Genomic DNA, 10,845 nt, shown 5'->3' with positions numbered 1-10,845 from the left:
ATGCTTTATGGGCTTTTGGTTTTACTCTAGACCAAAGCAGAGACGAGGGACATTTCCACCCTATAAAATCAGGCCAGATTCGTGTGGAAATTCAGTTTGCAAACCGAGACCCTGATGAAACGGTGAACGTCATCCTGTATGCAGAATTTGATAATACGATAGAAATCAACAGTTTGAGAAAAGTCATTCTAGATTATTAGAAGTCATCGAAGACTGTTATCCCTCTTTACCTAGTGGAGAAACTTTGGACATGGAATGTGAGGAGACCGTGGAAGAAGAAGAAGAATCCCAAGACGAAGAAGTTATCGTGATGAATTCAAGATGGCCAGAACAAGAAGCCCATTTAGTCTCCTGTTTTACTACAGTCCTGGCAGATAAAATGAAAAAATTGATCAAGGAAGAGTGCTATGGATGTCACAACGATCATCCCAGTCAAATTCAACACGACAAATGTCTGATGTTAAGTCAAGAAGAAAAGTTGGACGAATATCTGGACAAAGCTTGGAGTCTCATCGAGATAGAATTCGTGTTGAATGGGTGGTATAAAGGCTTGGATAAACATTCTTCTCCTCCATTAACGTCTCTGGAGTGCCGTCGCATCGAATCTCTCTTTGACCAGAATAAGAAGTCGGAACTAAACGCCTTTTACTTGTCAGACACTTTCAAGCAAAAAGTCAGGATCGAATTGATCACTTACCATTACCTGTGAAGAAAAAAAATCACACAAATAAATGGATACCTGGGAATTTTATTACCTTTTGAACCACAGTTCGTACACTGCTTCTTGGAATCCTGTCGTCTGTGCTAAAGATGAACTCCCTCATCGCAAACCTCAAGACCATCAAGCTTATGTGATCAACACGGACGACAGTCATCTCCCAGGAACCCACTGGGTAGCCGTCTACTTTCCTCAAGAAGGATGTGTGGAATATTTCGATTCGTATGGATTACCCCCTTTGGAAGACGATATCATTGACTTTATGAGAAGAAATGCTCAGACCACACGATTCAATAATGTGAAATTACAAGGCACAGATTCCTTGGTGTGTGGACAATAGTGTGTGTATTTTCTGCATCATCGCAGCCTGGGCTATTCCTTAGAACATTTAGTGACTCATTTTGATCCTCGTTCTTCTTTTAGAAACGATGTGAAAGTAGATCGATGGTTTTGTGACCATTATGCTTATCTTTTGTCTCAAGCTAGTAAACGTAGTGTCCATCAATGGCCTAATGACTTCCAACAGTGGAAATCACAATTTCATTCACAACGTTGTCAGCCCTGTCCAAAATAATGTGCTAGTTGAAAAAAAATGTTTGTGATTTAAAAAAATGTTTGTGATTTGAAAAAATGTTTGATGTTAACTTGAATAGTTATTGTTAAAATGTTATGGTTACTTGTTAGTGTTAAGTGATTTTGAATAAAAATGTTGTGTTTTGAAGAAAGAAAAAATGCCTTTGTGGTTTGTTTGGCTATAGGTATCCTGATTCATGCTCTTTGACTTCTTACTATCCCTCTCATGACACTCATTGAACGTTCCGACTCGAAAACCGTAGAGGGATGTTTTCCTTCACGTCCGCGCTTTGACAATAAAACCGGGGGCAGTCTCCAGTCTAACCATCCATTGTCGACTCATCCTCCTACGAAGATGTGCTCCAGACTAGCTAAGCTAAACGAAGCCTACGTGAATTTGCATAGGGTCAGACACAGTCTGATACCGAAGCCAGAAGAGATAGAGAATGTGAGAATGTTAAAAGTCACTGAAGACCTGATAGAAGAGCTCTTCAGAGAAGAAATTAACAGGGAGAAAGAAGAATGGACAGAGAGGTACAGACTTCAGAAACAGCAGAGAGATCAGCAACAGCGGCAACAGCAGCAGCAGCAACAGCAACCTGAACCTGACAGAGGCTTTGTCGACTGTCGTATCGATACCAAAGAGTTCTTCTTCTCTTTCCGAAGAAGCAGACCTTATCCAGGGAGAAAGCCTATCGTCAAAGGAGGCCGCAATCTTAGAAGCTAAAAGATGGTCATAGCTTCAAGTTCACACACACACAAAAAAAACAACAGCCCTTTTCAGGGCTACCCAAATCTCTAGAAAAGAAATAGTAATTGATTTGCCAATGTGTGTATGTAGAGTAGTGTGAATATAAACACTCACTCTTTTCTGGTGTGATTGTATATGTTTATGTGTTTGTTTGTAAACACTCACGTACGTTTGTGTGGATAGTAGATAATGATAATGTTTTTGTTTTTGCTGTTTGACGTGCGTGGATAGTATATTTTGGGTTTGATTTGACTGCTTTGCGTATGTGGATAGTATATTATTTATTTAAGTGATTAATGAAAATTTTTAAATTAGTAATGGGTAGTAAAAAAGTGAGTGAGTGTTTCTTTTAGGTCCGCGCGTTTTAGACCATAATGTAGGTAATATAAGTTTTGGGTTGTAGGGGATGTTTTCCTTCACGTCCGCGCTTTTCGTATAAATACAAAACTAGTCGGCAGTCGGGCTACCCATCGTTGACTAGTTAACAACAAGACAATGAATACAAGGATTGTAAAACTTCTAGAACTCCAGATGCACCTGGAATATGCCAGGCATATAGTGAATGAGCTGGCTGCGAAGGCCATTGTTGAAGAAGGGAGAATAAAAGAGGAAGAGGAACAAAAAAGGAAAAAAGAAGAGGAGGAAAAGAAAATAGGAGAGAGGATGTCGTACAATATTCCAGAGACAGAGGATTGGGGTGCTGAAGCCAATCATCCTCCCTCTGCGCTCCCAGTCAAAAGAGTCAACTGGAAAGATTGGAGTAGAAGATGTGTGTGTGGTGCCAGGCCTGGAAGGTGCCATCATTAACCAGGTGTAGTGGAGTTCTTAAAAAAAACAGCCCTTTTCAGGGCTACCCAAACCTTTAGAAAAGAAATAGTAATCGATTTGCCAATGTGTGTATGTGGAGTAGTGTGAATATAAACACCGACTCTTTTTTCCTGGTGTGATTGTATTTGTTTGTGTGTGTGTGTGTGTGTGTATGTGTGTGTGCAATCACTCACGTACGTTTGTGTGAATAGTAGATAATATGAGATAAGAAAAGTAGGGGATGTTTTCCTTCACGTCCGCGCGTTTTAAGTGATGATCTAGGTAATATAAGATTTGGGTCTTAGGGGGATGTTTTCCTTCACGACCGCGCTTTTTATATAAGAACCCACAACGTTCGTCGTTCGCACCATTCTACAAAGAATAAAAAAGAAGATGGCTTCGAACCACCTTGACAAAATGAAAAAAATTGCAAGACGTTTTGGACAATTTAGGAATAATGGAGCAAATGTTAGTAAGACTGGACGAGGATCGCTATTCTTACAGTCCACATAGAATAAAGATGGAGATCAACAATTTAAGAAAATTAAAGGAAATCATCAGTGCTCTGATGAAAGAAATAAAGGAGGAGAAGGAGGATGAAGAGGAAAGGATAAGGATGAGAGCTTGGAATGAAAAAATTGAAAAGGAAGAAGAAAATGAGAAGAGGAAGAAAGAAGAGGAGGAGAAGAAGAAAGAGGAGATAAAGAAGAAAAAGGAGGAAGAAAAAAAAAGAAAAGAGAAAAAGTGTAGGAGAGAAAATAAGAAGCTGGTGGAAGAATAGAAGAAATTAGAAGAAGTAGAAAACCAAAGGCCCTTTTCAGGGCCGCTTCATAGGTCTCGAAAAGACCTTGAATTTCATTGCCTACCCCTTTTTTTTAACAAAATAGAGACCCTCCCTGTTTAAATTTTCCCATGTTCCATTTCCATAGACCCATAAGGTCGGGACCATATTAAAATAGGGTCCCGACCCTGTTCAATTTCCCTTGACGCTATACAGACCCACCCTGTTAAATTTACCTTGACGCTAAACAGGCCCAAATTATTTTTTTTTATGTTAAATTCCCTTGACGCTAAACAGGCCCACGATTTTTTCCCATGTTAAATTTACATAGACGCTAAACAGGCACAGGGTGGTTTTTAATGCTAATTCCCATTGACGCTGAATCGCCCCTATTCACTACTTCTGTAGAAGATACGTGTAAAAGTTTGTATTAACCTTTTTAACTACTACATTAATTTCATATCCAAATGTATCAAGCACTTTTCGTACTGTACTGTAGCAGTAATAATACAAACTAATTGAGCTGGTTACTCGTAGCAGTAGCAACGTTATTGATATTCAATATATTTTTACAATTGCTACCAAAGGAGTCTGATGTGTTATCAGTGAGGTACCATACAATCAATCATCTTATCTATACTATAAATATGCTTCACATATGGACGAATACGGTTTTAAATAATTTAAAAAAATGTAGTTTCCAGTTTGATATCTGTCAAAATAAAGTATCTCATACTTGTATGGAAGTGTTCTTTATGTTTACATATAGAAATATATTTCATAATCTTAGAATTCCTTTTTTTTATATAATTAAATAAGTTCATATTTTTGTAGCATATATGCTTTGTATGTGATGTCCTTGTTTCAAGTCATTTGCCTCTTGCTGTTGTATTGGAATTAGAGATTTAAAATGAAATTGGAGATATGATATACTTGTCACAGACAAATGTTGACAATACTTGCTGGCTATTGCATAATTATCCATGCCATACATATATATGAATTCTGTATAATTTGAATATTTACCTTACTTATTGTTATATATATATATATATATATATATATATATATATATATATATATATATATAAACTGCCACTGTAAACTGCATTTTAATAGTAAAATTTAATTACATATGGTTGAGAGAATAAACAGAATCCTCATCTATGTATTGTACTCTCTCTCTCTCTCTCTCTCTCTCTCTCGTGAATAAAGAAATGAAAAGTATGGCCTCGAGGTGCAATTATCTGCACTTTGACCAAACCTTATGAGGTCTTTACTGCTACAAAAAGCAGAATTTACACTGCACTCTAAAATAATAAACATGCTCTAAACTGATAACATTGTGAATGAGACTATATAAACAAATTAGGGCCTTAAATCCTACTTGTAAGCGGCTACCCTATTCTGCCAGCGTGCTGCATCGGTAAATTAAACAGACAAAATGTTCAAACAAAATGGGATGGGAAGTGTTAGCGGAAATATAACGTTGTGTAAATACATCTAATTGTATACAATTTGATACATTTAATTTATTATGTGCTACTTGTAGGCAACTTCTCTTCCGAATGTTAATACTCTGAGACATCAACTGCTGTAATTTAATTCGAATGATATTGTAAATAAGACGCCCAAACATGCCGTAAAGTGGTATAACCTCTTGTTGCTAGGGTCAGGTGAGTAGTCGTATTGTAAGAAATTGACGTGTCACAGCGCCATCTGTTGTCATAATAAGGCATTATTTTATGCTAACTTCATTGATACTAACTTGCAACGTGCTTGATGCTACATTATAGTCATGATTTTGGAAGGTGCAATTTGTAAAATTGGAATGTTAAAACATAGCATTTGCCATACGACAAACTACAGAATCAATTCAGTAGTTGGCAAATTGCAAGATACAAGGACGCAGAAGTAAAGTAGATCGAAAACCTTGCAAGCAGCCATGTACAGCTTGCATTAATGAAGAATAGAAAATTCATGACTAGAATTATGAATGTAGCATTTGCAAGCAGCCATTAGCAATAATGCAGAAGGAAAGTAGCACTTGCAAACTGTCACGTACAATCTGCAGCAGTGAAGAATACAATATACATTGATATAATTATGAAAGTAGCACTTGCAAGCAGCCATTGGCAATAATGCAGAAGGAAAGTAGCACTTGCAAACTGTCACGTACAATCTGCAGCAATGAAGAATACAATATACATTGATAGAATTACGAAAGTAGCACTTGCAAGCTGCCATTGGCAATAATGCAGAAGGAAAGTAGTACTTGCAAACTGTCACGTACAATCTGCATCAATGAAAAATACAATATACATTGATAGAATTATGAAAGTAGCACTTGCAAGCAGCCATTTACAATGGATCATCAAGGACGATTAGAAAATACATACATAGAATTATGGCGGTAATCCCCCTCCATATATATCGGACAGCCATGACGCATGTTATTTTTTAATACTGCATGTAACGAGAGAGAGAGAGAGAGAGAGAGTCTATTCATGTAGAATGATTTTCATGCATTGATCATTTAAATAAAAATTAGCAAAGAAGCATCATTTTATTAATAAATAATAAGAAAGAAATTGTATGATTGTAAGTATGTCCGATTGTTGAGGTACATTTTAGTATGAATGTTTTTACAGTCGATGTGTGTGTGTGTGTGTATATATATATATATATATATATATATATATATATATATATATATATATATTGTCACGTTTGCCTGCCCGCGATTACGTAAGTCAGGAACAAAGGAATGGGTTAGCGCAATGAGTATGTCGACCCTGCACTGTTACGGCGATTTTGAAGGAGAAATAGAGAATAGAAGTAGGCGGGGAACAAGTCTTGTTGAAGGGGAAAGAGAGAAAGAAAAGGAGGAAGAGAAAAGAAGATAAAAGGGGAAGAGGACAGGAAGAATAGGAGAACGCCTGAAGGAGGAAAGCAATTGGCGTAGTAAACACAGATGAGTAGAAACCAAGTACAGGGGAAAGCCACAACCGAACCCCGAAACCTGCACAGCGATGCCGGTGAGTGCTGTGGAAACCAGGCCCAAGAGTCGTCAGACGAAAGCGATGCCGATAGAAGCTACGTCGACACATGTCAGTAACGCTCTTCCGGCCGAATTGAGGAAGCTGCAGCAGGAGGACGCAACTCGGCGCGGTTGCACAAATACGCTGCAGAAGGAACAGAGAAAGAAACTCCGAATGGCGCGGTGAAGTTTGAGTACAAGAAGGGGATCTTGTATCGCCACGCCAGGAAAGGCCGCGAACACTTTAAGCAAGTCGTCGTGCCGAAAGAGAAGCGAGCCGAAGTGTTAAAACTCGCGCACGAAAGTCTCCTGGAAGGACACATGGGAATTGCTAAGACGCGTGACCGTCTTATCAAAGAATTCTACTTGCCAGGGGTCCAGGGAGATGTCAAATGGTTCTGTCTCTCCTGTGACAAGTGTCAGAGAATGGCACAGAAAACGGATCATCGACCCGTCCCCTTGGGGAGTACCTCCGTTATCGATGAACCATTTCGATGCGTCGCGATGGACCTAATCGGACCGATAAAACCCGCGTCGTCGCACGGGAATCGGTATATGTCGCGTACGGCAGTCGGAAATTGTCTGCTGCCGAGAAAAACTACTCCGTATCGGAGAGGGAATGCCTCGGAATCGTGTTCGGAATATCACGGTTCGAGCGGTACTTGTACGGACGCAAGTTCATATTGGAAACTGACCACCAACCACTCGCCTATCTCTCGCAGGCGAAATTGTCGAATGGACGCTTGATGCGATGGTCGCTGTTCTTACAGCAGTACCAGATGCAGATTAGATACGTGAAATGAACCGAGAACGTAGGCGCTGATTTCATGAGTAGGAGCGCTGAAATGTCATAGATCGCTTTGTAGATAACAGTATGTTGTGTGTATATTCGTGTCGGTAGTCAGCGTGTAGTGTCGCTATAATTTTGTTATTTTATTACGCGCAGTAATGCGCATTTGCATTTTAAGTAATTTGTTGAATAAAATCCCGATTTAATCTCAAGCGTGGGGGAATTGTCACGTTTGCCTGCCCGCGATTACGTAAGTCAGGAACAAAGGAATGGGTTAGCGCAATGAGTATGTCGACCCTGCACTGTTACGGCGATTTTGTTTGTACAAGAACAACCCCCCCCCCCCTCCGTTAGGTGTTAACACTGGCATATAGATGTTAGAAGCTTTGTTCTGAGAACAAAGGACCCTCAACGCTATTGTAAATCTCCCCGCTTTGACCGATGGTCTGAGGCTCGTCTGTTAAGTTAGACCGACTGGGGGTAGAATTGATATCCAATCAGAGCTGAGGAAGGGTGGGGCCATCAATTCGAACCAGAACTTAACAGTCATTTGAACTAATAACGAATTAGTGATTCGTAAGCCGTCGTACTGGTAAAGCAGAATATACTCACTCTGAGGGAGCCACTCGTGATTTGGCGGGAAAACTCTTAGTACATTCTAAGGACAGAAAGCTTCGTAAAAGAAGCTTTTGGGGACAGAGTAGTCAAGTCCCGAGTCTCAGAGAGACAGGATAGAAGTAGGCGGAGAACAATCTTCGTTGAAGGACAAATAGAGAATAGAAGTAGGCGGGGAACAAGCCTCGTTGAAGGGAAAGAGAGAAAGAAAAAGAGGAAGAGAAAAGAAGACAAAAGGGGAAGAGGACAGGAAGAATCGGAGAACGCCGGAAGGAGGAAAGCAATTGGCGTAGTAAACACAGATGAGTAGAAACCAAGTACAGGGGAAAGCCATCTCACACTAAAAGTACGTGATGAAATAGGTTGTCACACGGTCGAGAGGAAGTAGATTGGTTGAGAAATTAATATCGTTTAATTTGTATTAAATTGTTATTCTTTTGGATTTCACCTTTGTGTTCTTAATAATTTAATTGTCGGTATTGCTGACTGGGGGCTCGGAGCTTTACCTCTCTCTATCACTAATTTCACTTCCTACAAAAACGAGCCAGGGTGGGAATTCCACAGTAATTCAAATAAATATTGGCAGCACCCCACCCCAACGCATAACAGGGAGTCACATAGAACTTCACACACACACACACACACACACACACACACACACACACACACACACATATATATATATATATATATATATATATATATATATATATATATATATATATATATATATATATATATAATACATGTCTATCGCCGGCTGTCTATATTTATCATAGTGGCAAAACGTTTAACTTATCAGAAGCTACAGTGTAGCACAATTAAAGATGCAAGTAAGCCAGTGCCTTTTCAAGTTAGACTTCTGCGTCTGACTGAGTTGGAGGATGGGCGGTGGGGGTGGGAGGGCGAGTGGCTGAGTGGTCTAAAGCGCTCTCCGTTACAGATCACTGCCATCTCACCTCCGTCTGCGTGGGTTCGAGTCTAGGATTCGGCCAATGTGGGTATGTGAGAAAGTTTGCCAGTAGCTTCTCATGGGGCGGTGGTTCTTCCGGGTTCTTCCTCCACCATTAATACTGGACGCCATGTATAGCCTCTTGTGTGCTGAAAAATGGCGTTAAACCCAACAACAACAACAACAACTGACTGACTTTGGATTTAAGTCACATTTTGATCACGTGACCAATTGCCACTGGTTAACAGTGTACGCACGGCGTATTAGCTATTAAAGAAATTCATGTGGCAAATTTAGCACTTCACAAAATAGTGTACATACGCAAAATATTAATACACTGTCTCATCCGGCTTAGCAAGGAATGTGCCGGTCCTAAATAATCACCACTATTTGAAGTTATTACATACATGCATGAAATGCAAGGAAATACAGGTAAGCTAAGCAGTATTTGAAATCGCTGAAGAACAGGCCGGGTTCCGGAGTGGAAGAAGCACAACAGAACAAATATTCATTCTCAGTGTTCTGTGCGAAAAGTACTCGCCACACCAACAAGACATCTATCATGTGTTCATAGATTTCAAAAAGGCCTTTGACAGAGTGTGGCATGAGGCATTGTGGGCCACAATGAAGAAGTATAACATGGGTCAAAAGCTAACCAATACCATCAAGCAGCTGTACGCCAAGGCTACCAGAGCAGTAATTGCCCAAGGTGCTGTTGGGGACTGGTTCCAGACAACAGTGGGAGTGCGTCAAGGCTGTCTCCTGTCACCCACGCTTTTCAACATCTACTTAGAGCGCATCATGAGCGAAGCCCTGGAAAACCACTGTGGGACAGTCAGAATTGGAGTGCGTAACGTCACCAGCCTCCGCTTTGCAGACGACATTGATCGGCTGGCAGGCAGTGAAGACGAGCTAGCCACGTTAGTGAAGAACCTGGATGAAACATCTTCCAGATTTGACATGGAGATAAGCGCTGAGAAGACAAAACTGATGACAAATAGTGGCAAACAAATCTCAGCCAAGATTAAAGTCAGAGGACATGAACTGGAAACAGTGAGCCAGTTCAAATATCTTGGTTCCATAATCACTGAAGAGGGATCAAGAGCAGAAATTTTGTCAAGAGCAGCACAAACAATTGCAGCTTTGTCAAAGCTAAGACCCATCTGGAGAGACAAGAATATCTGTCTGAAAACTAAAATCAGACTATTGCGAGCTCTAGTCATCTCAGTCTTTTTGTACTCATGTGAGGCATGGACCCTGACAACAGAATTACAACGAAGAATCCAGTCACTTGAAATGAGATGCTACAGAACCATCCTTGGCATCTCTTACATGGACCATATCACAAATGAAGAAGTGCGTAACACCATCAGGCGCGAAGTAGGCCAATATGAGGACCTCCTCACCACCGTCAAAAAGAGAAAGCTGAAATGGTATGGCCATGTCACTAGAGCTAACAGTCTATCCACAACAGTCCTGCAGGGCAGCGTCCAGGGTGGCAGAAGGAGAGGTAGACAGAGAAAAAAGTGGACTGACAACATCACAGAATGGACCAGGAAAAGTTTTGCGGAGACACAGGCATTGGCACATGATCGAGACAAGTGGAGGGAACTGGTCAGATGTTCAGCAGCACAGTGCCTCAACGACCACACTAGATTATGAGACTGATGATGATGATTTGAAACTATTGGGGGGGGGGGGGGGTGCGTACGGACTACTAAAACATCAGCCCCACTCACGTATACAGTGTATATTTACAAGTTTTGGTTTTTATTTTTTTCAACTTGTTATTGTCACTTATTATTTCATGGCCAGTTA

Source organism: Sinohyriopsis cumingii, chromosome 6 (assembly GCF_028554795.1).
Source record: "Sinohyriopsis cumingii isolate HCF-2022 chromosome 6, ASM2855479v2, whole genome shotgun sequence".
Taxonomy (NCBI): domain Eukaryota; kingdom Metazoa; phylum Mollusca; class Bivalvia; order Unionida; family Unionidae; genus Sinohyriopsis; species Sinohyriopsis cumingii.
The sequence above is the reverse complement of the archived record's forward strand: the minus strand, read 5'-3'. Positions refer to the sequence as shown.